The 17,081-nt window shown below is 32.1% G+C and overlaps 1 protein-coding gene across 2 annotated transcripts in view; it reads left to right on the top strand.

Moving 5' to 3' along the window:
- The first annotated feature begins 13,573 nt into the window (after nt 1-13,573).
- Nucleotides 13,574-17,081, top strand: part of LOC139512895 (transcription factor CP2-like) — a 29,332-nt gene continuing 25,824 nt past the window's right edge. The window contains exon 1 of one of the 2 annotated variants that reach the window (XM_071300850.1): nt 13,574-13,682. The gene's annotated coding sequence lies outside the window, so the exon portion shown is untranslated. The remainder of the gene's footprint in view (nt 13,683-17,081) is intronic. The other variant, XM_071300849.1, reaches the window with a different exon arrangement.

The following is a 17,081-nucleotide window of genomic DNA, read 5'->3' as shown; positions in this document are numbered from 1 at the left end:
CGGCATTTTTTTTATGTACCAATTTCAAGTCCAGAACAGGATGAGACACTCTCTTTATTGATTGAGGCAATAATGGCATGAGTTTAAACTGCACAAAACAGCTCTTATTATAAAACAAGAAGTACTGCTTACAATTTAAATTTGAAAGATGATTATCTTTTGAATGTAAAAAAAAATAAATCAAAGTACGTCGGGACCTTTTAAAGTTGACAATACGTATCGGTTTTGTCATTGTTGAAGGTTATACTGTTGTCAATGTATGGTATCGCCTCACTTAATTTATAGTTGGTTCACATTTTGTCATGTCAATAATGTTGTCTATCCTCTTACAGTACATGAAGCAATTAAGAACTAATGTCGGATGGAGATGCACCTTTATACTTCTATCAGATTTTCTTTTTTTCCCGTACATCTAACAAAGCAATCTGCTAGAATCCTTTTTATAGTCTTTTTTTTATTATGAAAAGGTTCCTGTCCAAATTTCGTTTCGTAAATGTTTAGCACAAATATTTTTCCATTTTATGATTAATCATCTTATAAATTTTTATGATAAGTATCAACGCTTTGAAAAACACTTGACAGCGAACTCGTGTACGGCGGGAATGATTATACGACGTTGTTGCGATTAAAACTTAATTTAACGTAATTTAGCGCCATACTGACAGACGTCGTAAATAATTAAGGTAAATGGCTTTTATTGAAAAAACAAGCACATGGACCCCAATTTTTTTCTTTTGCAATCAATCAAGTACTGTTTCAAGAACACTCGGCCGAAATTTCAGGAAAAAATCAACGATCAAATTTTTTCTGCACTTCCAGAAAGACGCAAAAATATGGTCAATTTCTTTATTTCGGATATAGCAATCTAAATCCGGAACATGATGATTTGATTTAACTTTAAACTTGTTTCAGCATGTTGATGCCATGGATCAAGGGAATATTTTACAAAAAACCCGGTTAACTTATGACTTTTCGTTCAAAAGTATTGTTACTTTCTTTAAAAGTCATAATTTATGAAATTTCAGGGATTTTCTTCCAAATATGCAAATTTCGAACCAAATTATCTCAAAAAGTAAGTCATGAAGGTACTTTTTTCTTTGCATATTTGAAAAGTACACATTGAAATTGACCTTCTATCAAAATTTTAAGAAAAAATCAACGAGGGATCTTTACTGTATCGTATGCCCTTAAATTTAGAAATATAGAATTTTTGGATCAAGTTTATTCCATTCACGTAAAGTAGAGGGAATAAACGATTCAGTAGTAAGGGAAAGTCTACAAAATGGAACAATAATATCATGACCATTTCGCAACGGGTAGTTGGTTGTACTTTGTACACAAGGAGGTACAAGATTACATAGATATTCTGGTGCATGCTTTTGAACTATCATGATTGATCAAAAATGTAAAAGTTTCGATAACTATAATGATTGATCAATTATGTAAAAGTTTCGAAAACTATAATGTTTGTTTAATAATGTAAAAGTTCCGATAACTATCGTGATTGAACAATAATGTAAAAGTTCCGATAGCTATCATGATTGATCAATAGTGTAAAAGTTTCGATAACTATAATGATTGATCAATAATGTAAAAGTTCCGATAACATCATGACTGATCAATAATGTAAAAGTTTCGATAACTATAATGATTGATTAATTATGTAAAAGTTTCGATAACTATCATGACTGATCAATTATGTAAAAGTTCCGATAACTATAATGATTGATCAATTATGTAAAAGTTTCGATAACTATACAGATTGATCAATAATGGAAAAGTTTCGATAACTATAATGATTGATTAATTATGTAAAAGTTTCGATAACTATCATGACTGATCAATTATGTAAAAGTTCCGATAACTATAATGATTGATCAATTATGTAAAAGTTTCGATAACTATACAGATTGATCAATAATGGAAAAGTTTCGATAACTATAATGAACTAAGGCAATAGGCCCTCTAATATGATGTCCACAGAGATAAATTGCTTTTGATGCAACTGTATATACGAGAGCTGCATTCGATAATGAATATCTTTACAGAATTATCTTCTTTTGTCATGCAAAATTATATAACGATTACTAGAACTTCCTGCTATGAAATGATTTGGACATTTATTCCAAGGTTGACGACCGTAGGTCGACGTCCTGTTGATTTATATGACAATGCTATTATAAAAACATTAAATCTGTTAATAAATCTGTTTTGAAATTTAGTCAGGAAGCATAATGTTAGTTGATCCTAATTTAGGTAATTGTTTAAATTAATTGAAACAAGAACTACTTGACACTTTTTCTATAATTACAATAAATAAATTATGCCTGGCGCCTGACCAATTTTTAAAGGACTACACAAAAAATCTTCAGTGTATAAAAATAAATTTTACGATAAAATATTCAGGACTTGTTAAGGAATATTTAAGACTTGCGATAAATTTTACACTTATGATTTTTTGTGAAAATGGCTACGTTTTAAGTTGAATCTTTTATGTTGCACAGAAAGTAAATACAGACTTTTTCTAAACGAGTCACTCCCATGTTTTAGTAGGGTTCGTGTAGGTCTAATCAAAAACAGCACCCGCTATCCAATTGCGAACTGGTTACGTAGGTTACAATTTAAGTCATAAGAAACGAGTGACTGGTGAAAAATAATGTTCTTCCAATTCTTGAACCAATGCATACAAACATCATAAACAGTCTTCTGTTCAATAATTTTTGATTTTTTTCGCATAAATTTCGTATAATCGTCAATTTTTTATTCAATCGGTCAGTGCTGTGAAAATATGGCAGGTAGTAATTAAAGTTCGTGTTTTGAAGCCGAAGTTTAACGATTGTCACCTGTTTGTCAACAATCAACAAAAAATCAACAAAAAAGCATGGAAATTGAGCACTTCCTGGAAGGAAGCAATTAAAATAAAGTAAACTTCTTCTAAATGTGAATAAATTAAAGAATTTTCTTCAGAAAAAGTATATGTACATAAGTTTTATAATGGTAACTATCCATTGAGTTATAATAAAAACATATGCATTATTTTTTTTAATTTGAGGTTTCTTATGACTTTGTCAATTCGTTTTCGACTTATGAGTTTGACAGTATATGGTATCTTCTACCTCTCTTTAAAGATAAAGGGTAAAGTTCTCTTAAATCAGATTTAAACATTAAGAAATTAAGAGGAGGTATGGAATTAATTGAATTTTAGTCACAAATAATAATTAAGATATGACTTAACTAATGTTTTAGATGTATTGTAGCTTTAAATGCGTCCTAGTGATGTATAGGTTTTAAATTATTTGGAAGTTAGTGGCCATATTCTAATCTTTTGAGGGGCCTCGGTGGCCGAGTGGTCTTTATAGTTACATGTACAAGAATAATTGACATTTCCAAGCGAGATAACCCAAGTTGTTTAAGACATTTTTATAAAAACTCTGATGGTTTTAAATTGCTCACCGAGATATAATTTTATTATGACACATGATATCTCGTATATGTATTTAAATTAGGTCTTCATAATTTTGGTAAATTGACATAACTTCTGTTTTGAATGTATCTGTGTTATTCTATTGTTCAATTTTTTTTTATCGATATATATCATGGCCACGGTATATCAAATGCGTCATTTTTATACATTTTTCTGCATCAAATATCTTAAAACACGATAGAACTTTCAATAACAACTGAAAGTGTTTGTCTAAAACAACACATGTAGGGTACATATAACATGTTGTCGTTCTAAAATACATGTATAAATTTGCCACTGGACGCTAAACCCTTATTCGTCAGCATCATCCAATTGGTTCTTTTGTTCTATTACTTAAGCATATGTTGTTTACAAATCATTCTAAAGAAGTAAATGGAATAACTCGAATACAGATATATATATATATGTTTATCTTGAGTTTTAATTCGTTTTATTCCATTTAGTTCATTTCTACAAATGCAGAGGAGAACTGCAGTTGTGCGCTTGTAAACTTCTAGCATTTGTCACCATGTTGAGTACATTGCAATCCGTTACTGTTTCAACCCCACCCCCCCCCCCCCCCCTCGAAATTTTGTTCTGTTTGCACTTTACAATATTTACTGAGCTCAGGGGCGGATCCAGGAATTTATTAGGGGGTGGTCACCTTTTGAAATCTTAAATCAAAATTCTATTTTTTTATGGCCCCTTATAGGAAGATTCTGTTTGCCGCAAATTAAAACACACTTGCATATAGATTCCAAAACAGTTCTGTTTGCTTTTATACGTTCATTCATTGCTTTATCAATAAAACTATTTAAATATCAGTAGTCCTTTGCTCAATGTTTTCAAGAAAAAGTTGAGCTTTTGCTCTAGCTTCAGTATGACTTTTTTTACATGATTTCTCATTAAGTCTTGTACTTGCATGTGCCATATCTGTTAGTGGTTTGCATGATAATGTTCCCAAACTATTAACCCCAAACAGAGAACAGTATATGCAGTAAGCTCCTTCTTGTGAAGGTGAGTACACTAGCCCATCATAGCGATTTAGTCAATTCAGCTGAAACAATCTGTTCTTTCCTGCATATTTTTTTACAGGAAAGTTATAGTTTATTCCAGGTTGGAAATGATTTCTTATCAAATTAAATTTCTCTTCGTTTGTTAATTTACGTGTTGATTGTTTTACAAAACCAATGTCGTTTGTACTTATATATGTAAGTCGGGGTTGTTTCTTTAATCTGATCACTTTTATTCGTATCAATGCTAGGTCCATTACAAGTCGTTGGTACTTCAGAGGGGGCTGATTTGTGGCGTTTCCTGAAGGAAAGAGGGTATAAGTTACTAAAAAATTGAAATGAATGAAACTTTTAGACAAACAGATGATAGAACGGGGGTATTCATTCAATATTTATGTGACTTTAAAACTTTAAATTATTTTTGAATTTTGGCATCACAGTAAAATATATTATTGGTCGAGAAAAGTTATTATACAAACTTTAAAAATTTAGATAAACGTAATGTAAAAAAAGTACAAATTACCTGCTAAAAACATCTAAGATTGAGGACTGTCTCTTAATTTTTACACCTTAACATCAAAGAAATCGACCAAGTAATTAGCGATTGTTGATTACATGTTCATTGTATAAACATACCTGTCAAGGTACATGTATTTAGCCTTAAGGTAAGAAATGACAACTTTATGACTGGTGATTACGATAGACAAATTGATTTGATTTTTCAAAATGTTCAAGGTGCACCATTTTTTGGTACATGGTGCACCACTTTTGCAAACCCAGGGGGTGGTCACCGGCACCGGATGACCACCCCCTGGATCCGCCTCTGGAGCCTCAGCCTCAGCTATCAGATTCAGTGGTTGACAGGAGACCAATGTTTATCGAGGGGTCTAAATAGTGAAAAAGGGGTGTTTCATTTCTGTATTCTTAATCAATTATTATTTTTTCTCTTTTTTTTTTATCATTGCATCGCTCTCTTCTGTCTTTGTCTATTATATATTCTGCGTCTCCATATAGATTCTTGTGTATACAATTAGGGGGTCGAATTTGTGGTTGCTGTTCATTTCTGTATTCTTTAAATTGTTTTGTCACTTTTCTCTACATTCTATTTATTTTACTCAATATTCTTTCTCTATTCTTTATATTTAAGCATCCCAATATATTATACTTACTGGTGTTTATTTTCATTACGACGTGTATCTCTGATTTATATACTGGTTACAAAAGAAGATGACAAATTGGTGTCATTCATAACAATGAAACAGAATCCGCATTATATATGCGACCATTCTTGGATGAAATTAGTATTACTTTAATATTACATTTTTTTAAACCATTTTTATCAATTTTCAATTTCCATTGTCTAAATTTATGTTTCATTGTTCATGCGTTGTTTCCATATACTTTGGCCACTCGTCTTGAGCCTACCCATTTCATCCGATAACACCCCATATTATATAGCAATCAAATTATACTTTTATTGTCATTCATAACTCTTAACAGTCCAATTATACATCCGACCCATTAACAGACCAGGTTTTTAATAACAATTATTTTATGTCATCAAGATACAGATTTTCGTGTAGATTTATCACAAAATGATTCATATATGGTTATATATAACAAACGTAATGCCTGTCTTTTTTTTTTCGATGTTCAAAATGTTGCATTCAACCAACTTGTCATTTTCTGTACATTTTGTGTGTAAAATGTGTATTTTATTGATGAGTAATTATAAATTGTTTATCGAAGCTAGAAAAAAAAAATTACTCCGCTGGATTCAGTACACTGGATTGTTTTGCCAGACATGAATATTTTTTATGATAAAAATATATTTTAAAAGCTATACAATGAAAAATACTACCCATGCAATGATTTTCTCGAGAACTTATTCACAAAGCATCCGTTAGCTAACGGACCCGTTAACATTTCCGTTAAATTTCCGCTAATTTTATTTCGTATTCATTAAGCCTCCATTAATTAACACCCGTTAACGTCTCCGTTAAATGTTCCGTTAAACCCAATAACTAACGGATACTTCAACGTATCCGTTAAACGAGCACTATGCATATGCATACGGATTATTTCAACCCACCATAAAATATGCTACTTTATTCAATACTGATTAGGGGGAAAACCCAAGCGTTAGCAATTTCTTTTGTTTTGAATAAAGCAAAACTGTTAGCTGAATGGCAATTCGTCAAGACCCTAACAATTATTTTTCACCCGTTAGGCAAAACTGTTAACTTTTTTTTTCTTAAACCCCTTGCTCTAATCATTGATCAGATTAGACCACTATTTTATGGAAATATTCTTTATAAAGCACAAAAATGTCAGTTTTCACATATCAGAAGCTAACAAAACCTTTAAATAGACTTATTAAGAAGGGATATAGTTACGATACTGTTTTAGTTTCTTGTGTACTATTTGGAGTTTAATATGGCGTTCATTATCCCTGAACTAGTATATATATTTGTTTAAGGGTCCACTGAGCTGAAGGACGCCTCCGGGTGCGGGAATTTCTCGCTGCATTGAAGACCTTTTGGTGACTTTCTGCTGTTGTCTGCTCTGTGGTATGAGTGCCACTGAAACGACTCTCCATCCATGTAACAATTTAAGCCATTATAGGTCAAGATGCGGCCTTCAACACTGAGCCTTGCTCACACCGAACAGCAAGGTATAAAGGTCAGTCTGGTTAAAAAAATAGACATCAATAACTTTGATAAACCTTTATGGAGTTTTAGAAATTAGAAAAATTTAAACATACATAAGCATGTTTATGACCAATATATAAAATTATAAAATCCATGCAGATCAAAACCTTCAGTGTATTTATTATCATTTTCCCGTATTATACTGATAAATGAACTGAAGTAGTTCACATTTGTATTAAGGGGCCAGCTGAAACCCACCTCCAGGTGCGGAATTTTCTCACTGCGTTGATGAGCCTTTGGAGGCCTTGAGCTGTAATCTGCTTTTTGGTCGGGTTATTGTCCCTTTGACATATTCCCTAGTTCCATTCTCAATTTTAAGCTTTTTTCAAAGTAAATATTCTGATTCAGTCTGATGTTATAGTTTTGAAGTCATCAATAACTTTGTCAAACCTTTCATGGAATTTAAGGCAATTTGAACAGAAGCTTATTTATTACCAACATATATAGGATTAGCGTTGACATCATCTGGAACTTCACCTGTAAGGACTAGTTAATTTTGCTATATGGTTCATCATAAGTTTCAAAATCTGCAGCATCTAGCTTTGTCTCTTAAAAAATAAAAAGAACAAAACTTTAACAAATTCAATCAAAGTACTGAAGTACTGTCTACTCGTATGACATCAATATCTGTTGGGTGAGGACAGGGATCTTCATGTCAGTGCTGTTATACTGACTGTATTTAGCCATCATTATAATCTGGATTGCTATTTGTTATCATATCAGTATAAGAATACCAGTGGTGTAGCAGATCATCATTTCGACCTTATATGCAAAGGTTTATTCATTGAATGCCCACAGTTTATTCTTATCAACATAGTTTATTGTACGAGTAAAGCAGGCACCTTCCTGTATTAATTCGTATTTTTAATGAGCTGGAGTTGTGCAGGCAACAAAATTTCTATATTTTTCAGCTAAATGTTTTAGTCTTCTTCCTATTTTAGTACTCAATATACTATGCAAGTTATTTGGAAACATGCTTTGTTTAAACTCGTTTATCTATTATGTATGTTCAGTTTTAGATTTTTATTAACCGGTCCTATGGACATTTACCTATTATGGTCCAGTATAAATTTGTTTTAGTTAGATTCAGCATATCAAAGAACCCCAATAATCCGATTTTTGATAAATAAAAAAAAATTACCCTTAAGGCCTCAGTGCAATACAGATACACTATAACTATTTCATAGACTAAAGTTAAGATTTTGAAGTTTAAATAATGCCTATCTATAGCATTTTTGAAACCCTTTGAAGTTATATTTATCGAAAAATTAAGTCGGGATATGCTAGTAATTATTCTGCAAAGATTAGGTGACCTTACTTGGTCTGAGCTATGTCAGGAGTTCCGGTTACCCGGTCACTGTATTGTGCAGTATACCTAACATATCGATATACTACCGATTTGATTGGTTAATAGCTATTTTAAAACATAGCATTATCAATTTATTTGAACATTTGGAAAGAAAAAATCGATCAAACTTATTTTAAAAGAGGGACAAAAGATACCAGAGGGACAGTCAAACTCATAGATTGAAAATAAACCGACAACGCCATGGCTAAAAATAAAAAAGACAAACAGACAAATAATAGTACAGAAGACACACCATAGAAAATGCAGACGACATGGTCAATTCACGGCCCATGAGAGATTTGTCTTGTACTAAGAAAGTGAAAATAAGCCTTTAAAAGAGGCATGCGGTTGGTCACTTGTAAATAAACGATTGTTTCTTAATTGTTGGGTCTATCGTTATTTGGGAACTGGGGTTTAATGAATATCTTTTATTGCTTCTGTTAAGTTCATCTGAAGTTTGTTTTTAATAAAGAATCGGGACAATTCAGAGCTAAACAGGATGACACCTCTCATATGTAACTACCTGAATATTTGCATCTATATGTCCTTTAGTTATTTTTTGCTGTTGAGTTCCTGTCTCATTGGCGTATACTCCTTATCTCATATTATTCATACAACTTTGGGGCCCTTTATAGCTTGTTGTTCGGTGTGAGCCAAGGCTCCGTGTTGAAGGCCGTACATTGACCTATAATGGTTTACTTTTATAAATTGTTATTTGGATGGAGAGTTGTCTCATTGGCACTCACACCACATCTTCCTATATCTATAAATTTCGTATGGTGTACCGTATAAAATCGGATCACAAAAATAATAACCCAAAGGGTAATGGAGACTAGTTAAAGAGCTTTTCTTTCTGTCAAAAAAATGTGCAGAGGAGGAATTAGTTCAAACTTGTTAGACAAAGTAAAAGAAAAGCAAAAAAAAGTAATATTTTGTTTTTTATTTTTTCAACACCATCCATTATATTTCAAGTGTATTCAGCTATCAAATTTTAAGACATGTTGCACTCATATGAAAAGATTTACCTTTATTGTTTAGGCAAAATATGCTCCTTATTTGGTCTGTTGTGGAGAGTTGTTCCATTTGCAATTATACCGCGTCTTCTTATGTTTTATCCTAATTAAATTTAGTTCAAGAAAAAGGCCCTGAACAGGACTATATATTAAAAAACGAGAATGTGTACATAGTACACGGATGCCCCACTCGCGCTGTCGTTTTATATCTTTAATGTGCCGTAAAATTGGGATAAAATCTCTAATTTGGCATTAAAATTAAAACGGACGATCGAAAATGGGGCATAAAAACACCTTGATCATTATAATTTAGCGCACAACTCATTCAAAGTAAATTTGGATAGTTGGAAACTTTAATTTTTCAAAGATTACAAGGCACAATTATCTAGTTTGACTTTAGGAAACTGACACTTTTTATTATCTTCGTCGATGTAGGAAGGAGCTTGTTGTTTGCTTCACGTCCAGTGGCAAATATTTAATAAATATCCAATGAATTAGTACAAATATATCTAATAAAAACGCAGACAAAGTAGTACTTTGTCAAGGATGAAGGGCTAGAAATTTACTGTATTAATTTTGTATTTATATTACATATATTTCTCTGTACACTTGAACTTAGTTTTCAGAGAATAAAATATTTAACTATCTAACATGCATAGAGCAAAACACTTTTCATACATGAAGCATCAGGTTTACTGCCCAAATTTTGACAGGATATTTTGTGTGAGCGTATATATACATCAAACTAAGCCAAAAGGATGACATACTTACATTTTTTTTTGTATGTAGGGGGGTCATACCCAGCACAGAGACACTGGGATTATTTGAATACACCTGGATAAGTTTGAAGTCCATCTAATGCCCTTCAACATCCTTAAACATATATACAAAAGATGCATTGCTAATACCAATGATAGGTTAAGCTTGAATTAATGACATGTACAGTATTTAGAGTTGTCAATGCAGGAGGTTTTTTTTATTTACCCCATGAGTTCAAAATGATTTTGGTGTTTTCTTCTGACCAGTTACATTTTAATTAGTAAGCATGCGAAGTTAAACCTCTAATCGCATTTCATATAATCATTGACCAATGATGTCGGAATCATGTGAACCCTACAGACAAGATTATCATGGGGTCAAAACAGAACAAAGTACTGAAGTACTGAACATAGGATGACCGCAAGTTCTTTTGGATGGTCACCAAAAAAAAATAACATCTCTATACCTAAAAGTGAGATGAAGGTACATAGATATATTTTTTTCTGAGACAAGTTCGTGCGTTCATGATGAATAAATGAGAGGGAATTCAACCTCGCCGCAATAACTATTACATTGTAGTGATACAAATGAGTATACTCTGGTTTGTTGTTATATATTATATAAATATTTGTATATAACAGTTACATGTTTATATAATTTCATCCATTTGTATATCTTTCTATTCAACTATTCTATTGATAGTGCCGTGTAAGCGCATGGTGGACACCCTTCTGTAATAATTCAATTTTTCTAATAGATTGGATTTGAGTAGGCATTCATATTTTCTCGCAAAACTTTCCTGTGATATTCTTCATCATGCGTAATCACAAATTTTTCGGTAATTTTGATTTGTTATAATATTGATATATATATTTCCCACGACAAAACATTTTCAAATTATTTGTCTATGTTCTCAAAAATAATTTTTATGCATGTTTTTGGTGAAATTGATGTATAACAAGTGATAAGGAATGTTATTTTGCGTTTAGTTATCAGTCAAAAACGAAAGCCACGTAGGTAGAAATGTCTGTGGCAACAATACACTGAAATGCCCTCACGGTCATTCGATGTAAAAGTCGATTTTACTTAAAGTACTATTTGCACCATTTACTTGAGTGTACTTTTTTGTGGTTTTCGTATTGCTTAGTGACTTACCGGTATGTTATTCACATTCGTTAAACCAAGAACATTTTAAGAAAAACATAATACCGTTGAAAGGTTTTGCATCCGAGTTGACCGAACGATATAAAGGGCGAAACGGTGAACTTCCTTAAAATTATAGCGTATGTGGATAAGAGGAGACATTTTCTTTTGTAATAGGCAACTTAATTTCAGACCACTCGTGCAGGGTGTGTACACTACTATCACAAGCCTATTAAATGAAATAAAACATATAAAAATAGTTAAATGAACAAATTAAACCTAAAACAGATGTAGACTTGATCGGATTGTTTGTTTTCGACTGAGGTTTTCGACGTATTGTATCCGATATTGTCTAGAATGCACAACCGCTGGAAAAAGTTACCACTATTATTATAAAAATGTAAACAAACTCTTTGATCATTGTAGTGTCGAGTCGATTTATAAACCAATGAAAACACCCGACATATCAATTACGTCTTATGTGCATACTAACGCACCCGTTAATAGCGCACCCGTTATCACAATGTTAACGGAAACGTTTGTGAATACCACGTTAAATTTTAACGGACGTACCCGTTAACGTCTCCGTTAAGTTAACGGGTCCGTTAGTTAACGGAGGCTTTGTGAATAAGCTCCCAGCTTAACAGACTTTAGCCAACCCGATTAACATACCAACGGCCCATATAGCCGCATACTCAATATAGTTTAACCGACTTATCCCTCGGTTAATCAAGTGAAGGCCGTGAGGATAATGAAAGGCTTGTTCATAGCAAAATGTCACAAATGTTCCAAAAAATAACAATTGATGTGACTGATTTGAAATTAACAAGAAAATTTATTGAGGTTGAGTGTTCCCCTCGATTGTGAGAGGTCGTGGGTTCGAACCCCGGTCGCCGGTCAATCCAAAGACTTTAGAATTGGCATTTGATGCTTCTCTGCTAAGCACGTACAGTTCATGAATAAGAGCGAAAACTGGTTCGCTCGGAATCTGAAAATAATTTTCCCCGCTAAGATGACATGTCCTCCTGTGGACTGTAATAAAATCAACGGTACCAATTTTGTTGCACCAGATGCGCATTTCGACAAAATATGTCTCTTCAGTGATGCTCGTGGCCAAAATATTTGAAATCCAAAGCTTATATAAAAGATGAAGAGCTATAATCCAAAAGGTCCAAAAAGTATAGTCAAATTCGTGAAAGATAACCTTGTGAACAGAAGCTTGTTAACAGCGGTATACTACTGTTGTCTTTATTTATGATCAAAAACTAGTATCTAGAAGGAAATTTTGTTCAAATTTTGTATCTGTGTATCTGTATTTTACTTATAAAGTCCCTATAAATGGACTTAGTTTTCAGGGGCGGATCCAGCCATTTTAAAAAGGGGGTGTTCCTAACCCAGGACAAAGGGGGGGGGGTTCCAATTACATGTCCCCATTCAAATGCATTGATCGTCCAAAAAAGGGGGGGTTCCAACCCCCGGAACCCCCCTCTGGATCCGCGCCTGGTTTTTCTTCTAGTTAACATTACATACAGTCTACAGTTTATGTTTTTAAAACATTTATTAGATTCATAAACTATCTTGGATTTTTACCAAACTTGGACAGAAGCTTTTTACAATCAAAAGATAGTATCGACAGGAATGATTTAATTGATTGTTTCCTCATTTTTGTTGAGCCTGTGATTAACAGCAAAAGTAGGCGACGGACACTGGGTTCCGCGGAACCCGTGCGAAATTTTTCAGTTGAGACTACTCAAGTCGGATTTGTCACAAGTATAGTGATTACAAATCCTTGGAATTAGTACTATCTGGGACTATTATACTAGTCCCTATTATATGTCTCTGGTAACATCTTACTATACAAATCCTTGCATGGTACTATAACCTGGGAACAGTATGACAATATATATATATGTTCCTGCTATAACACATTTGGTGTTTAACAGTTTGTCATAGTAGAGATATATAAAAAATTAAATTTAGATGTCAAGTCATAGTAAACATTCACAACAACTTTTTGTATATATCTATGGCCATATTACTACATATAACTTACACTTAAATTAAGGCAAATCGGGTCCGAGATCAATAGGGGACGAATATAAGTAAATATGTGCAAACTATATTTCCACTTCCGGTTCATGCACAGGTGAAGGCCAAAAATAGTGTGTGATTATTTTGACAACAAAAGACTAAAAGTGTATATATTGCCGTTATAATTCTTTGATTTTGAAGGTACAGCATGACAACTGTTTTGTTTCATAACTGCAAACGTTAAGCTTTATGCTTAAACTAATGCACATGTTTCTAAAAGTTGCACTTCACTGTTGAAACTGTTCTTAGCCTCTAAATATTTTTTTACTATCATGCTATAGTAAAGTCAATGTTTATTTTTATTTTGATAAAATATTAACTCTAAAAGATAAGAAAAATGCAAATGCTACATACAAACGAATAAGCCACAATTTCATTCATACAGAAAGGCTTATTGTAACGAGAATATTAAGCAAGTTTTCATATAAATTGTGATTGAGATTTTACCATGCTTACTATGACAAATAAGCACAAAATGAATATCAATTTATACTTGATACTGCATTAAAAAAACGGGAGTAGTTGAAAGCTTAAATAGTTAACCTGTTGATAAAAATTGCTGCTAATTTACATCTACATTTGTACTCTGGTATGTTTGATACTCTTAAAATCATGTTTATGGATGTACAAAAATAATAAGCACTGAGAATGTTGGCCTTACAACCATTATGTATCTGTATTAAAATCCTTACACCTTTCTTAGCTTGTATACTGATTGATTTGAACAGAAACACAATTATTACATGACTTTGTTTAAGCAATCATTTCAAATAAATTCACATTGTGCAATTTTTTTTTACTCAGAATGTTTTCAATAAAATACATGTATGCAAAAGACTAGTTTTATTTTGCTCAGTCAAGGAATTAATAAATCATCTGAAAGGAGTTGTCATTAAAAGCCTATTTCAATAGGCCATTTACTGGATACTGTTTTCAGACGACTATGTCATGTGACTTCAATCACCACTTGACAAAAATGTATGCATAGAAATTTCCAACACATGTTGAGCAAAGGGGTGAAATAGTTTTATTTTATACTGCACAAAATATTTGGTAAATTGAAATCTAAAAGGATGGCCATCCTCCCTCAGTGATACGGAAATCATGATAATGTACTTATGGAACATTAATTATTTCTATACTACCCTACAGAATGACGATTATGAAAGTGCTGGAAACTTTTAATAGAGCAGGGATACAGGCACACCTTCTATCTGGTAAATGACATCATAAAGGCGTGCGAAATTGACGATCTTTTTCCGGTGTAAGACATGATTCCAGAAATGACCTATGCACACTACAGTAACCTCAAAAGGAAAGATTCTCATACTCCAAATACTGTTTCTTTGGTTAAATAGAGTTTCACAAAAATTTATCCCCCATAATACTTCCAGTAAATATTCCAATCTGTAGGGATTTATGACTTGTTGATTGCAAGTGAAAGTAATGATAGTCAACAAAGTATAACTATATAGTCTGACATTGATATGTACATTGTACATGTAGTTATAGCCTATGGTCATGATGGTAGAAAAATCCATAAAAAAAAAATCGGGAAAATATTCCCGAATTTTTCATTCTACTAATGAACTCAAAATCGTTAACTTTTTTTTTTTTATGAGACTTTGAATAAAATGTATATTTATCAACATATCAACAAATATAGGAAGGAATTCAACACCAAATCATTTTTAATAATTGTTTGATATGAAAAAAAACGTTACCTGATAAGATCTGATAACAGCATTTCTTTGTTTACATTGAATATGACGTCATAACTTAAATAACGTCACAATATAAATCCCTAACAACAGAACCAATATCAGAAACGTTACGGTATTTCCGTTTATCAACATTTTTTAATAAAAAAATAATTAATGCAGACTTCGTCCCCATTCACAGGTAATGCCTGCCTCATATTAATTGCTTTGAACTCTTAATGACTTAATAAAGATATAAAATAGGAGTTTGTTTTCCTGCATCTATTCATTAGCAAGTTATAAACATCATAACAATTGAATATAAAGTAAACAACACTATGATTTATGTGTTTTAATATTTTTTCATTGTTTCATTGAACCTGTTAAAAGTTAAAATCATTTAATTACCATTCTTACATAATTTGTTTAATTTTTATTTCATTTAAAACATTTTACCAATTTACATTATTTTAAAGGAGCAATTTGGTAAAACAAGGGAAGTAACTTGAAATTTCTATTAAGTGTTGCAGCAATTTGCTAAATTCTTACGTAACATCAGTTTTCTGGTGATAAAAGATGTCAATTAATAGTACAAATGTATGGTTGACACCCAAAATGTAGTGTGAAATGATTATCCAGCTCTTTGATTTACAGGTAAAAATTACCTTCAAAATCAATATTATAGATTGACATTGATGGAAGAAAAAATTGAACCTGACAAATATTTTTGGGTTGAATTTTCATAAAAACTGAAAATTTTAATGGGAGGAACAGGAGATGGCTTAATAATCAGGAAATTTTGACTTAAGCCTTTTATAAGAATCACATGTGCAGTTCATCTCATTTCATGTTTTATTTCTAAAATATCTAAAAGAGGTAACTACACAGGGATGATTCCACTATATAGTTTAGGGCCGCTTAGCGGCCCTTAAATTGGCCAGCGGCCCCAAAAATATGTACATGAAAATGAATTCCCAATTCAGGAAAATAAAATAAAAACCGATATTTCTGGAAAAGTTTCTGTCACCGATTAAGGCAACTATAATTTTTCATAGTTTGTTGTCAAAACGTTTATAAATCCGGATAAGAATGCTGTTTACGATCGCTTTTTATTAACAACGATTTAATTACATTTGTATGTCAACATGTGGCAAACAATTTTAGCAGCCGAATTCAATTGATTAATATGTTATGGGAGTAAGCAGGCTGATAAAAATGGATGTCAAAGCAGACCTTGACAGAAAACAAATTCAAATTTTGATTAACATTGATGGATAAAGTTTAATGGGCGCCAATCTCGTAAAAGCAGATCGCCCAGCAGAGCCGGTTATATAATATGATTAAAACTTGTTTTGTAAAAGAAATTATTTCCTCAAAAAACAAAAGTTTGAGCGTTTTTTGAAAATAATGTTGATGATAGACCATTCATGAAATACGATGTCATCATTATGGAACTATTTTGAAAGTTTTGAAGACTATTCAAATAATTTTAAAGAACACTGGTTCAATGCTTTAAATATCTTATCAATTAAGTATATAAACTTTTGTTATTGCTTTTCTGAATTCGACAATTATAATTGACCAGTTCAATTTGAAATCCATTTGAATCAAGGTAAATTTATAGAGATGACCTGCTGTTGAAAAAATACCTGATGAATGATTTTTTTCAGTGGTTTTATGCTAGCTGAAATATGTTTTTGTAATAGGCCTAGGTAAATATAGCTAAGATGATAAACTAGAGCATCATGTTCAATGATATATTCATGTAATAACGGTAGCCCATCCAGAACTATTCAAAATGTTACAACTTACATGAACATCAGTGTACAGGTTAAACTTA

The sequence above is a fragment of the Mytilus edulis genome, chromosome 2 (assembly GCF_963676685.1).
Source record: "Mytilus edulis chromosome 2, xbMytEdul2.2, whole genome shotgun sequence".
In the NCBI taxonomy this organism is placed as follows: domain Eukaryota; kingdom Metazoa; phylum Mollusca; class Bivalvia; order Mytilida; family Mytilidae; genus Mytilus; species Mytilus edulis.
This window is presented reverse-complemented; position numbering and strand designations above follow the sequence as displayed.